The sequence below is a fragment of the Podarcis muralis genome, chromosome 14 (assembly GCF_964188315.1).
Source record: "Podarcis muralis chromosome 14, rPodMur119.hap1.1, whole genome shotgun sequence".
Taxonomy (NCBI): Eukaryota; Metazoa; Chordata; class Lepidosauria; order Squamata; family Lacertidae; genus Podarcis; species Podarcis muralis.
The window spans coordinates 16,945,851-16,960,100 of record NC_135668.1 but is presented as its reverse complement, the minus strand read 5'-3'; positions in this window follow the sequence as shown (position 1 = coordinate 16,960,100).

Genomic DNA, 14,250 nt, shown 5'->3' with positions numbered 1-14,250 from the left:
GTCGAAACAGAAGGCTTTTTATCACAGGACAAGAAATCAGCCCTCAACAACTTAACCAGCGAAAATATTTTTTTGAAAAAATCCCTAAGCCCCGGGGTCATAATTTCAGCAAAAATCTGACTTTTGGCAATTCACTCAAAAATGGTGCCAGCACGTTGCAAATGCTCCCCTGAAAGTTTTGGAGATGGAAACAGAAGGCTTTTTATCACAGGACAAGAAATCAGCCCTCAACAACTTAATCGGCGGAAAATATTTTTTTGAAAAAATCCCTAAGCCCCGGGGTCACAATTTCAGCAAAAATCTGACTTTTGGCAATTCACTCAAAAATGGTGCCAACCGGTTGCAAATGCTCCCCTGAAAGGTTTGGCAGTCGAAACAGAAGTTTTTTATCACAGGACAAGAAATCAGCCCTCGACAACCTAACCTGCGGAAAATATTTTTTTGAAAAAATCCCTAAGCCCCGGGGTCACAATTTCAGCAAAAATCTGACTTTTGGCAATTCACTCAAAAATGGTGCCAGCACGTTGCAAATGCTCCCCTGAAAGGTTTGGCAGGCAAAACAGAAGGCTTTTTATCACAGGACAAGAAATCAGCCCTCAACAACTTAACCGGCGGAAAATATTTTTTTGAAAAAATCCCTAAGCCCCGGGGTCACAATTTCAGCAAAAATCTGACATTTGGCAATTCACTCAAAAATGGTGCCAATCGGTTGCATATGCTCCCCTGAAAGGTTTGACGATGGAAACAGAAGGCTTTTTATCACAGGACAAGAAATCAGCCCTCAACAACTTAACCGGAGGAAAATATTTTTTTGAATAAATCCCTAAGCCCCGGGGTCACAATTTCAGCAAAGATCTGACTTTTGGCAATTCACTCAAAAATGGTGCCAACCGGTTGCAAATGCTGCCCTCAAAGCTTTGACGATGGAAACAGAAGGCTTTTTATCACAGGACAAGAAATCATCCCTCCAAAACCTAACCTGCGGAAAATATTTTTTTGAAAAAATCCCTAAGCGCCGGGGTCACAATTTCAGCAAAAATCTGACTTTTGGCAATTCACTCAAAAATGGTGCCAGCACGTTGCAAATGCTCCCCTGAAAGTTTTGGCAGTCGAAACAGAAGGCTTTTTATCACAGGACAAGAAATCAGCCCTCAACAACTTAACCGGCGGAAAATATTTTTTTGAAAAAATCCCTAAGCCCCGAGGTCACAATTTCAGCAAAAATCTGACTTTTGGCAATTCACTTAAAAATGGTGCTAGCAGGTTGCAAAGGCTCCCCTGAAAGCTTTGGAGATGGAAACAGAAGGCTTTTTATCACAGGACAAGAAATCAGCCCTCGAAAACCTAACCTGCGGAAAATATTTTTTTGAAAAAATCCCTAAGCCCCGGGGTCACAATTTCAGCAAAAATCTGACTTTTGGCAATTCACTGAAAAATGGTGCTAGCAGGTTGCAAAGGCTCCCCTGAAAGCTTTGGAGATGGAAACAGAAGGCTTTTTATCACAGGACAAGAAATCAGCCCTCGAAAACCTAACCTGCGGAAAATATTTTTTTGAAAAAATCCCTAAGCCCCGGGGTCACAATTTCAGCAAAAATCTGACTTTTGGCAATTCACTCAAAAATGGTGCCAGCACGTTGCAAATGCTCCCCTGAAAGTTTTGGTAGTCGAAACAGAAGGCTTTTTATCACAGGACAAGAAATCAGCCCTCAACAACTTAACCAGCGGAAAATATTTTTTTGAAAAAATCCCTAAGCCCCGGGGTCATAATTTCAGCAAAAATCTGACTTTTGGCAATTCACTCAAAAATGGTGCCAGCACGTTGCAAATGCTCCCCTGAAAGTTTTGGCAGTCGAAACAGAAGGCTTTTTATCACAGGACAAGAAATCAGCCCTCAACAACTTAATCGGCGGAAAATATTTTTTTGAAAAAATCCCTAAGCCCCGGGGTCACAATTTCAGCAAAAATCTGACTTTTGGCAATTCACTCAAAAATGGTGCCAACCGGTTGCAAATGCTCCCCTGAAAGGTTTGGCAGTCGAAACAGAAGTTTTTTATCACAGGACAAGAAATCAGCCCTCGACAACCTAACCTGCGGAAAATATTTTTTTGAAAAAATCCCTAAGCCCCGGGGTCACAATTTCAGCAAAAATCTGACTTTTGGCAATTCACTCAAAAATGGTGCCAGCACGTTGCAAATGCTCCCCTGAAAGGTTTGGCAGGCAAAACAGAAGGCTTTTTATCACAGGACAAAAAATCAGCCCTCAACAACTTAACCGGCGGAAAATATTTTTTTGAAAAAATCCCTAAGCCCCGGGGTCACAATTTCAGCAAAAATCTGACATTTGGCAATTCACTCAAAAATGGTGCCAATCGGTTGCATATGCTCCCCTGAAAGGTTTGACGATGGAAACAGAAGGCTTTTTATCACAGGACAAGAAATCAGCCCTCAACAACTTAACCGGAGGAAAATATTTTTTTGAATAAATCCCTAAGCCCCGGGGTCACAATTTCAGCAAAGATCTGACTTTTGGCAATTCACTCAAAAATGGTGCCAACCGGTTGCAAATGCAGCCCTCAAAGCTTTGACGATGGAAACAGAAGGCTTTTTATCACAGGACAAGAAATCATCCCTCCAAAACCTAACCTGCGGAAAATATTTTTTTGAAAAAATCCCTAAGCGCCGGGGTCACAATTTCAGCAAAAATCTGACTTTTGGCAATTCACTCAAAAATGGTGCCAGCACGTTGCAAATGCTCCCCTGAAAGTTTTGGCAGTCGAAACAGAAGGCTTTTTATCACAGGACAAGAAATCAGCCCTCAACAACTTAACCGGCCGAAAATATTTTTTTGAAAAAATCCCTAAGCCCCGAGGTCACAATTTCAGCAAAAATCTGACTTTTGGCAATTCACTTAAAAATGGTGCTAGCAGGTTGCAAAGGCTCCCCTGAAAGCTTTGGAGATGGAAACAGAAGGCTTTTTATCACAGGACAAGAAATCAGCCCTCGAAAACCTAACCTGCGGAAAATATTTTTTTGAAAAAATCCCTAAGCCCCGGGGTCACAATTTCAGCAAAAATCTGACTTTTGGCAATTCACTCAAAAATGGTGCCAGCACGTTGCAAATGCTCCCCTGAAAGTTTTGGTAGTCGAAACAGAAGGCTTTTTATCACAGGACAAGAAATCAGCCCTCAACAACTTAACCAGCGGAAAATATTTTTTTGAAAAAATCCCTAAGCCCCGGGGTCATAATTTCAGCAAAAATCTGACATTTGGCAATTCACTCAAAAATGGTGCCAGCACGTTGCAAATGCTCCCCTGAAAGGTTTGGCAGTCGAAACAGAAGGCTTTTTATCACAGGACAAGAAATCAGCCCTCAACAACTTAACCGGCGGAAAATATTTTTTTGAAAAAATCCCTCAGCCCCGGGGTCACAATTTCAGCAAAAATCTGACTTTTGGCAATTCACTCAAAAGTGGTGCAAACCGGTTGCAAATGCTCCCCTGAAAGGTTTGGCGATGGAAACAGAAGGCTTTTTATCACAGGACAAGAAATCAGCCCTCAACAACTTAATCGGCGGAAAATATTTTTTTGAAAAAATCCCTAAGCCCCGGGGTCACAATTTCAGCAAAAATCTGACATTTGGCAATTCACTCAAAAATGGTGCCAATCGGTTGCATATGCTCCCCTGAAAGGTTTGACGATGGAAACAGAAGGCTTTTTATCACAGGACAAGAAATCAGCCCTCAACAACTTAACCGGAGGAAAATATTTTTTTGAATAAATCCCTAAGCCCCGGGGTCACAATTTCAGCAAAGATCTGACTTTTGGCAATTCACTCAAAAATGGTGCCAACCGGTTGCAAATGCTGCCCTCAAAGCTTTGACGATGGAAACAGAAGGCTTTTTATCACAGGACAAGAAATCATCCCTCCAAAACCTAACCTGCGGAAAATATTTTTTTGAAAAAATCCCTAAGCGCCGGGGTCACAATTTCAGCAAAAATCTGACTTTTGGCAATTCACTCAAAAATGGTGTCAGCACGTTGCAAATGCTCCCCTGAAAGTTTTGGCAGTCGAAACAGAAGGCTTTTTATCACAGGACAAGAAATCAGCCCTCAACAACTTAACCGGCGGAAAATATTTTTTTGAAAAAATCCCTAAGCCCCGGGGTCACAATTTCAGCAAAAATCTGACTTTTGGCAATTCACTTAAAAATGGTGCTAGCAGGTTGCAAAGGCTCCCCTGAAAGCTTTGGAGATGGAAACAGAAGGCTTTTTATCACAGGACAAGAAATCAGCCCTCGAAAACCTAACCTGCGGAAAATATTTTTTTGAAAAAATCCCTAAGCCCCGGGGTCACAATTTCAGCAAAAATCTGACTTTTGGCAATTCACTCAAAAATGGTGCCAGCACGTTGCAAATGCTCCCCTGAAAGTTTTGGTAGTCGAAACAGAAGGCTTTTTATCACAGGACAAGAAATCAGCCCTCAACAACTTAACCAGCGGAAAATATTTTTTTGAAAAAATCCCTAAGCCCCGGGGTCATAATTTCAGCAAAAATCTGACTTTTGGCAATTCACTCAAAAATGGTGCCAGCACGTTGCAAATGCTCCCCTGAAAGGTTTGGCAGTCGAAACAGAAGGCTTTTTATCACAGGACAAGAAATCAGCCCTCAACAACTTAACCGGCGGAAAATATTTTTTTGAAAAAATCCCTCAGCCCCGGGGTCACAATTTCAGCAAAAATCTGACTTTTGGCAATTCACTCAAAAGTGGTGCAAACCGGTTGCAAATGCTCCCCTGAAAGGTTTGGCGATGGAAACAGAAGGCTTTTTATCACAGGACAAGAAATCAGCCCTCAACAACTTAACCGGAGGAAAATATTTTTTTGAATAAATCCCTAAGCCCCGGGGTCACAATTTCAGCAAAGATCTGACTTTTGGCAATTCACTCAAAAATGGTGCCAACCGGTTGCAAATGCTGCCCTCAAAGCTTTGACGATGGAAACAGAAGGCTTTTTATCACAGGACAAGAAATCATCCCTCCAAAACCTAACCTGCGGAAAATATTTTTTTGAAAAAATCCCTAAGCGCCGGGGTCACAATTTCAGCAAAAATCTGACTTTTGGCAATTCACTCAAAAATGGTGTCAGCACGTTGCAAATGCTCCCCTGAAAGTTTTGGCAGTCGAAACAGAAGGCTTTTTATCACAGGACAAGAAATCAGCCCTCAACAACTTAACCGGCGGAAAATATTTTTTTGAAAAAATCCCTAAGCCCCGGGGTCACAATTTCAGCAAAAATCTGACTTTTGGCAATTCACTTAAAAATGGTGCTAGCAGGTTGCAAAGGCTCCCCTGAAAGCTTTGGAGATGGAAACAGAAGGCTTTTTATCACAGGACAAGAAATCAGCCCTCGAAAACCTAACCTGCGGAAAATATTTTTTTGAAAAAATCCCTAAGCCCCGGGGTCACAATTTCAGCAAAAATCTGACTTTTGGCAATTCACTCAAAAATGGTGCCAGCACGTTGCAAATGCTCCCCTGAAAGTTTTGGTAGTCGAAACAGAAGGCTTTTTATCACAGGACAAGAAATCAGCCCTCAACAACTTAACCAGCGGAAAATATTTTTTTGAAAAAATCCCTAAGCCCCGGGGTCATAATTTCAGCAAAAATCTGACTTTTGGCAATTCACTCAAAAATGGTGCCAGCACGTTGCAAATGCTCCCCTGAAAGGTTTGGCAGTCGAAACAGAAGGCTTTTTATCACAGGACAAGAAATCAGCCCTCAACAACTTAACCGGCGGAAAATATTTTTTTGAAAAAATCCCTCAGCCCCGGGGTCACAATTTCAGCAAAAATCTGACTTTTGGCAATTCACTCAAAAGTGGTGCAAACCGGTTGCAAATGCTCCCCTGAAAGGTTTGGCGATGGAAACAGAAGGCTTTTTATCACAGGACAAGAAATCAGCCCTCAACAACTTAATCGGCGGAAAATATTTTTTTGAAAAAATCCCTAAGCCCCGGGGTCACAATTTCAGCAAAAATCTGACTTTTGGCAATTCACTCAAAAATGGTGCCAACCGGTTGCAAATGCTCCCCTGAAAGGTTTGGCAGTCGAAACAGAAGTTTTTTATCACAGGACAAGAAATCAGCCCTCGACAACCTAACCTGCGGAAAATATTTTTTTGAAAAAATCCCTAAGCCCCGTGGTCACAATTTCAGCAAAAATCTGACTTTTGGCAATTCACTCAAAAATGGTGCCAGCACGTTGCAAATGCTCCCCTGAAAGGTTTGGCAGGCAAAACAGAAGGCTTTTTATCACAGGACAAGAAATCAGCCCTCAACAACTTAACCGGCGGAAAATATTTTTTTGAAAAAATCCCTAAGCCCCGGGGTCACAATTTCAGCAAAAATCTGACATTTGGCAATTCACTCAAAAATGGTGCCAATCGGTTGCATATGCTCCCCTGAAAGGTTTGACGATGGAAACAGAAGGCTTTTTATCACAGGACAAGAAATCAGCCCTCAACAACTTAACCGGCGGAAAATATTTTTTTGAATAAATCCCTAAGCCCCGGGGTCACAATTTCAGCAAAGATCTGACTTTTGGCAATTCACTCAAAAATGGTGCCAACCGGTTGCAAATGCTGCCCTCAAAGCTTTGACGATGGAAACAGAAGGCTTTTTATCACAGGACAAGAAATCATCCCTCGAAAACCTAACCTGCGGAAAATATTTTTTTGAAAAAATCCCTAAGCGCCGGGGTCACAATTTCAGCAAAAATCTGACTTTTGGCAATTCACTCAAAAATGGTGCCAGCTCGTTGCAAATGCTCCCCTGAAAGTTTTGGCAGTCGAAACAGAAGGCTTTTTATCACAGGACAAGAAATCAGCCCTCAACAACTTAACCGGCGGAAAATATTTTTTTGAAAAAATCCCTAAGCCCCGGGGTCACAATTTCAGCAAAAATCTGACTTTTGGCAATTCACTCAAAAATGGTGCCAGCACGTTGCAAAGGCTCCCCTGAAAGCTTTGGCGATGGAAACAGCAGGCTTTTTATCACAGGACAAGAAATCATCCCTCGAAAACCTAACCTGCGGAAAATATTTTTTTGAAATAATCCCTAAGCCCCGGGGTCACAATTTCAGCAAAAATCTGACTTTTGGCAATTCACTCAAAAATCGTGCCAGCACGTTGCAAATTCTCCCCTGAAAGGTTTGGCAGGCAACACAGAAGGCTTTTTATCACAGGACAAGAAATCAGCCCTCAACAACTTAACCGGCGGAAAATATTTTTTTGAAAAATCCCGAAGCCCCGGGGTCACAATTTCAGCAAAAATCTGACTTTTGGCAATTCACTGAAAAATGGTGCTAGCAGGTTGCAAAGGCTCCCCTGAAAGCTTTGGCGATGGAAACAGAAGGCTTTTTATCACAGGACAAGAAATCAGCACTCGAAAACCTAACCTGCGGAAAATATTTTTTTGAAAAAATCCCTAAGCCCCGGGGTCACAATTTCAGCAAAAATCTGACTTTTGGCAATTCACTCAAAAATGGTGCCAGCACGTTGCAAATGCTCTCCTGAAAGGTTTGGCAGTCGAAACAGAAGGCTTTTTATCACAGGACAAGAAATCAGCCCTCGAAAACCTAACCTGCGGAAAATATTTTTTTGAAAAATCCCTAAGCCCCGGGGTCACAATTTCAGCAAAAATCTGACTTTTGGCAATTCACTGAAAAATGGTGCTAGCAGGTTGCAAAGGCTCCCCTGAAAGCTTTGGAGATGGAAACAGAAGGCTTTTTATCACAGGACAAGAAATCATCCCTCGAAAACCTAACCTGCGGAAAATATTTTTTTGAAAAAATCCCTAAGCCCCGGGGTCACAATTTCAGCAAAAATCTGACTTTTGGCAATTCACTCAAAAATGGTGCTAGCACGTTGCAAATGCTCCCCTGAAAGTTTTGGCAGTCGAAACAGAAGGCTTTTTATCACAAGACAAGAAATCAGCCCTCAACAACTTAACCAGCGGAAAATATTTTTTTGAAAAAATCCCTAAGCCCCGGGGTCACCATTTCAGCAAAAATCTGACTTTTGGCAATTCACTCAAAAATGGTGCCAGCACGTTGCAAATGCTCCCCTGAAAGGTTTGGCAGTCGAAACAGAAGGCTTTTATCACAGGACAAGAAATCAGCCCTCGACAACCTAACCGGCGGAAAATATTTTTTTGAAAAAATCCCTAAGCCCCGGGGTCACAATTTCAGCAAAAATCTGACTTTTGGCAATTCACTCAAAAATGGTGCCAACCGGTTGCAAATGCTGCCCTCAAAGCTTTGACGATGGAAACAGAAGGCTTTTTATCACAGGACAAGAAATCATCCCTCGAAAACCTAACCGGCGGAAAATATTTTTTTGAAAAAATCCCTAAGCCCCGGGGTCACAATTTCAGCAAAAATCTGACTTTTGGCAATTCACTCAAAAATGGTGCCAACCGGTTGCAAATGCTGCCCTCAAAGCTTTGACGATGGAAACAGAAGGCTTTTTATCACAGGACAAGAAATCATCCCTCGAAAACCTAACCTGCGGAAAATATTTTTTTGAAAAAATCCCTAAGCGCCGGGGTCACAATTTCAGCAAAAATCTGACTTTTGGCAATTCACTCAAAAATGGTGCCAGCACGTTGCAAATGCTCCCCTGAAAGGTTTGGCAGGCAAAACAGAAGGCTTTTTATCACAGGACAAGAAATCAGCCCTCAACAACTTAACCGGCGGAAAATATTTTTTTGAAAAATCCCGAAGCCCCGGGGTCACAATTTCAGCAAAAATCTGACTTTTGGCAATTCACTGAAAAATGGTGCTAGCAGGTTGCAAAGGCTCCCCTGAAAGCTTTGGCGATGGAAACAGAAGGCTTTTTATCACAGGACAAGAAATCAGCACTCGAAAACCTAACCTGCGGAAAATATTTTTTTGAAAAAATCCCTAAGCCCCGGGGTCACAATTTCAGCAAAAATCTGACTTTTGGCAATTCACTCAAAAATGGTGCCAGCACGTTGCAAATGCTCTCCTGAAAGGTTTGGCAGTCGAAACAGAAGGCTTTTTATCACAGGACAAGAAATCAGCCCTCGAAAACCTAACCTGCGGAAAATATTTTTTTGAAAAATCCCTAAGCCCCGGGGTCACAATTTCAGCAAAAATCTGACTTTTGGCAATTCACTGAAAAATGGTGCTAGCAGGTTGCAAAGGCTCCCCTGAAAGCTTTGGAGATGGAAACAGAAGGCTTTTTATCACAGGACAAGAAATCAGCCCTCGAAAACCTAACCTGCGGAAAATATTTTTTTGAAAAAATCCCTAAGCCCCGGGGTCACAATTTCAGCAAAAATCTGACTTTTGGCAATTCACTCAAAAATGGTGCTAGCACGTTGCAAATGCTCCCCTGAAAGTTTTGGCAGTCGAAACAGAAGGCTTTTTATCACAAGACAAGAAATCAGCCCTCAACAACTTAACCAGCGGAAAATATTTTTTTGAAAAAATCCCTAAGCCCCGGGGTCACCATTTCAGCAAAAATCTGACTTTTGGCAATTCACTCAAAAATGGTGCCAGCACGTTGCAAATGCTCCCCTGAAAGGTTTGGCAGTCGAAACAGAAGGCTTTTATCACAGGACAAGAAATCAGCCCTCGACAACCTAACCGGCGGAAAATATTTTTTTGAAAAAATCCCTAAGCCCCGGGGTCACAATTTCAGCAAAAATCTGACTTTTGGCAATTCACTCAAAAATGGTGCCAACCGGTTGCAAATGCTGCCCTCAAAGCTTTGACGATGGAAACAGAAGGCTTTTTATCACAGGACAAGAAATCATCCCTCGAAAACCTAACCGGCGGAAAATATTTTTTTGAAAAAATCCCTAAGCCCCGGGGTCACAATTTCAGCAAAAATCTGACTTTTGGCAATTCACTCAAAAATGGTGCCAACCGGTTGCAAATGCTGCCCTCAAAGCTTTGACGATGGAAACAGAAGGCTTTTTATCACAGGACAAGAAATCATCCCTCGAAAACCTAACCTGCGGAAAATATTTTTTTGAAAAAATCCCTAAGCGCCGGGGTCACAATTTCAGCAAAAATCTGACTTTTGGCAATTCACTCAAAAATGGTGCCAGCACGTTGCAAATGCTCCCCTGAAAGTTTTGGCAGTCGAAACAGAAGGCTTTTTATCACAGGACAAGAAATCAGCCCTCAACAACTTAACCGGCGGAAAATATTTTTTTGAAAAAATCCCTAAGCCCCGGGGTCACAATTTCAGCAAAAATCTGACTTTTGGCAATTCACTCAAAAATGGTGCCAGCACGTTGCAAAGGCTCCCCTGAAAGCTTTGGCGATGGAAACAGCAGGCTTTTTATCACAGGACAAGAAATCATCCCTCGAAAACCTAACCTGCGGAAAATATTTTTTTGAAAAAATCCCTAAGCCCCGGGGTCACAATTTCAGCAAAAATCTGACTTTTGGCAATTCACTCAAAAATCGTGCCAGCACGTTGCAAATTCTCCCCTGAAAGGTTTGGCAGGCAAAACAGAAGGCTTTTTATCACAGGACAAGAAATCAGCCCTCAACAACTTAACCGGCGGAAAATATTTTTTTGAAAAATCCCGAAGCCCCGGGGTCACAATTTCAGCAAAAATCTGACTTTTGGCAATTCACTGAAAAATGGTGCTAGCAGGTTGCAAAGGCTCCCCTGAAAGCTTTGGCGATGGAAACAGAAGGCTTTTTATCACAGGACAAGAAATCAGCACTCGAAAACCTAACCTGCGGAAAATATTTTTTTGAAAAAATCCCTAAGCCCCGGGGTCACAATTTCAGCAAAAATCTGACTTTTGGCAATTCACTCAAAAATGGTGCCAGCACGTTGCAAATGCTCTCCTGAAAGGTTTGGCAGTCGAAACAGAAGGCTTTTTATCACAGGACAAGAAATCAGCCCTCGAAAACCTAACCTGCGGAAAATATTTTTTTGAAAAATTCCCTAAGCCCCGGGGTCACAATTTCAGCAAAAATCTGACTTTTGGCAATTCACTGAAAAATGGTGCTAGCAGGTTGCAAAGGCTCCCCTGAAAGCTTTGGAGATGGAAACAGAAGGCTTTTTATCACAGGACAAGAAATCAGCCCTCGAAAACCTAACCTGCGGAAAATATTTTTTTGAAAAAATCCCTAAGCCCCGGGGTCACAATTTCAGCAAAAATCTGACTTTTGGCAATTCACTCAAAAATGGTGCTAGCACGTTGCAAATGCTCCCCTGAAAGTTTTGGCAGTCGAAACAGAAGGCTTTTTATCACAAGACAAGAAATCAGCCCTCAACAACTTAACCAGCGGAAAATATTTTTTTGAAAAAATCCCTAAGCCCCGGGGTCACCATTTCAGCAAAAATCTGACTTTTGGCAATTCACTCAAAAATGGTGCCAGCACGTTGCAAATGCTCCCCTGAAAGGTTTGGCAGTAGAAACAGAAGGCTTTTATCAAAGGACAAGAAATCAGCCCTCGACAACCTAACCGGCGGAAAATATTTTTTTGAAAAAATCCCTAAGCCCCGGGGTCACAATTTCAGCAAAAATCTGACTTTTGGCAATTCACTCAAAAATGGTGCCAACCGGTTGCAAATGCTGCCCTCAAAGCTTTGACGATGGAAACAGAAGGCTTTTTATCACAGGACAAGAAATCATCCCTCGAAAACCTAACCGGCGGAAAATATTTTTTTGAAAAAATCCCTAAGCCCCGGGGTCACAATTTCAGCAAAAATCTGACTTTTGGCAATTCACTCAAAAATGGTGCCAACCGGTTGCAAATGCTGCCCTCAAAGCTTTGACGATGGAAACAGAAGGCTTTTTATCACAGGACAAGAAATCATCCCTCGAAAACCTAACCTGCGGAAAATATTTTTTTGAAAAAATCCCTAAGCGCCGGGGTCACAATTTCAGCAAAAATCTGACTTTTGGCAATTCACTCAAAAATGGTGCCAGCACGTTGCAAATGCTCCCCTGAAAGTTTTGGCAGTCGAAACAGAAGGCTTTTTATCACAGGACAAGAAATCAGCCCTCAACAACTTAACCGGCGGAAAATATTTTTTTGAAAAAATCCCTAAGCCCCGGGGTCACAATTTCAGCAAAAATCTGACTTTTGGCAATTCACTCAAAAATGGTGCCAGCACGTTGCAAAGGCTCCCCTGAAAGCTTTGGCGATGGAAACAGCAGGCTTTTTATCACAGGACAAGAAATCATCCCTCGAAAACCTAACCTGCGGAAAATATTTTTTTGAAAAAATCCCTAAGCCCCGGGGTCACAATTTCAGCAAAAATCTGACTTTTGGCAATTCACTCAAAAATCGTGCCAGCACGTTGCAAATTCTCCCCTGAAAGGTTTGGCAGGCAAAACAGAAGGCTTTTTATCACAGGACAAGAAATCAGCCCTCAACAACTTAACCGGCGGAAAATATTTTTTTGAAAAAATCCCTAAGCCCCGGGGTCACAATTTCAGCAAAAATCTGACTTTTGGCAATTCACTCAAAAATGGTGCCAGCACGTTGCATACGCTCCCCTGAAAGGTTTGACGATGGAAACAGAAGGCTTTTTATCACAGGACAAGAAATCAGCCCTCAACAACTTAACCGGCGGAAAATATTTTTTTCAAAAAATCCCTAAGCCCCGGGGTCACAATTTCAGCAAAGATCTGACTTTTGGCAATTCACTCAAAAATGGTGCCAACCGTTTGCAAATGCTCCCCTGAAAGGTTTGGCAGTGGAAACAGAAGGCTTTTTATCACAGGACAAGAAATCAGCCCTCAACAATTTAACCGGCGGAAAATATTTTTTTGAAAAAATCCCTAAGCCCCGGGGTCACAATTTCAGCAAAAATCTGACTTTTGGCAATTCACTCAAAAATGGTGCCAGCAGGTTGCAAAGGCTCCCGTGAAAGCTTTGGCGATGGAAACAGAAGGCTTTTTATCACAGGACAAGAAATCAGCCCTCGAAAACCTAACCTGCGGAAAATATTTTTTTGAAAAAATCCCTAAGCCCCGGGGTCACAATTTCAGCAAAAATCTGACTTTTGGCAATTCACTCAAAAATGGTGCCAACCGGTTGCAAATGCTCCCCTGAAAGGTTTGGCAGTCGAAACAGAAGGTTTTTATCACAGGACAAGAAATCAGCCCTCGAAAACCTAAGCTGCGGAAAATATTTTTTTGAAAAAATCCCTAAGCCCCGGGGTCACAATTTCAGCAAAAATCTGACTTTTGGCAATTCACTGAAAAATGGTGCTAGCAGGTTGCAAAGGCTCCCCTGAAAGCTTTGGCGATGGAAACAGAAGGCTTTTTATCACAGGACAAGAAATCAGCACTCGAAAACCTAACCTGCGGAAAATATTTTTTTGAAAAAATCCCTAAGCCCCGGGGTCACAATTTCAGCAAAAATCTGACTTTTGGCAATTCACTCAAAAATGGTGCCAGCACGTTGCAAATGCTCCCCTGAAAGGTTTGGCAGTCGAAACAGAAGGCTTTTTATGACAGGACAAGAAATCAGCCCTCGAAAACCTAAGCTGCGGAAAATATTTTTTTGAAAAAATCCCTAAGCCCCGGGGTCACAATTTCAGCAAAAATCTGACTTTTGGCAATTCACTGAAAAATGGTGCTAGCAGGTTGCAAAGGCTCCCCTGAAAGCTTTGGCGATGGAAACAGAAGGCTTTTTATCACAGGACAAGAAATCAGCCCTCGAAAACCTAACCTGCGGAAAATATTTTTTTGAAAAAATCCCTAAGCCCCGGGGTCACAATTTCAGCAAAAATCTGACTTTTGGCAATTCACTCAAAAATGGTGCTAGCACGTTGCAAATGCTCCCCTGAAAGGTTTGGCAGTCGAAACAGAAGGCTTTTATCACAGGACAAGAAATCAGCCCTCGACAACCTAACCGGCGGAAAATATTTTTTTGAAAAAATCCCTAAGCCCCGGGGTCACAATTTCAGCAAAAATCTGACTTTTGGCAATTCACTCAAAAATGGTGCCAACCGGTTGCAAATGCTGCCCTCAAAGCTTTGACGATGGAAACAGAAGGCTTTTTATCACAGGACAAGAAATCATCCCTCGAAAACCTAACCGGCGGAAAATATTTTTTTGAAAAAATCCCTAAGCCCCGGGGTCACAATTTCAGCAAAAATCTGACTTTTGGCAATTCACAAAAAAATGGTGCCAACCGGTTGCAAATGCTGCCCTCAAAGCTTTGACGATGGAAACAGAAGGCTTTT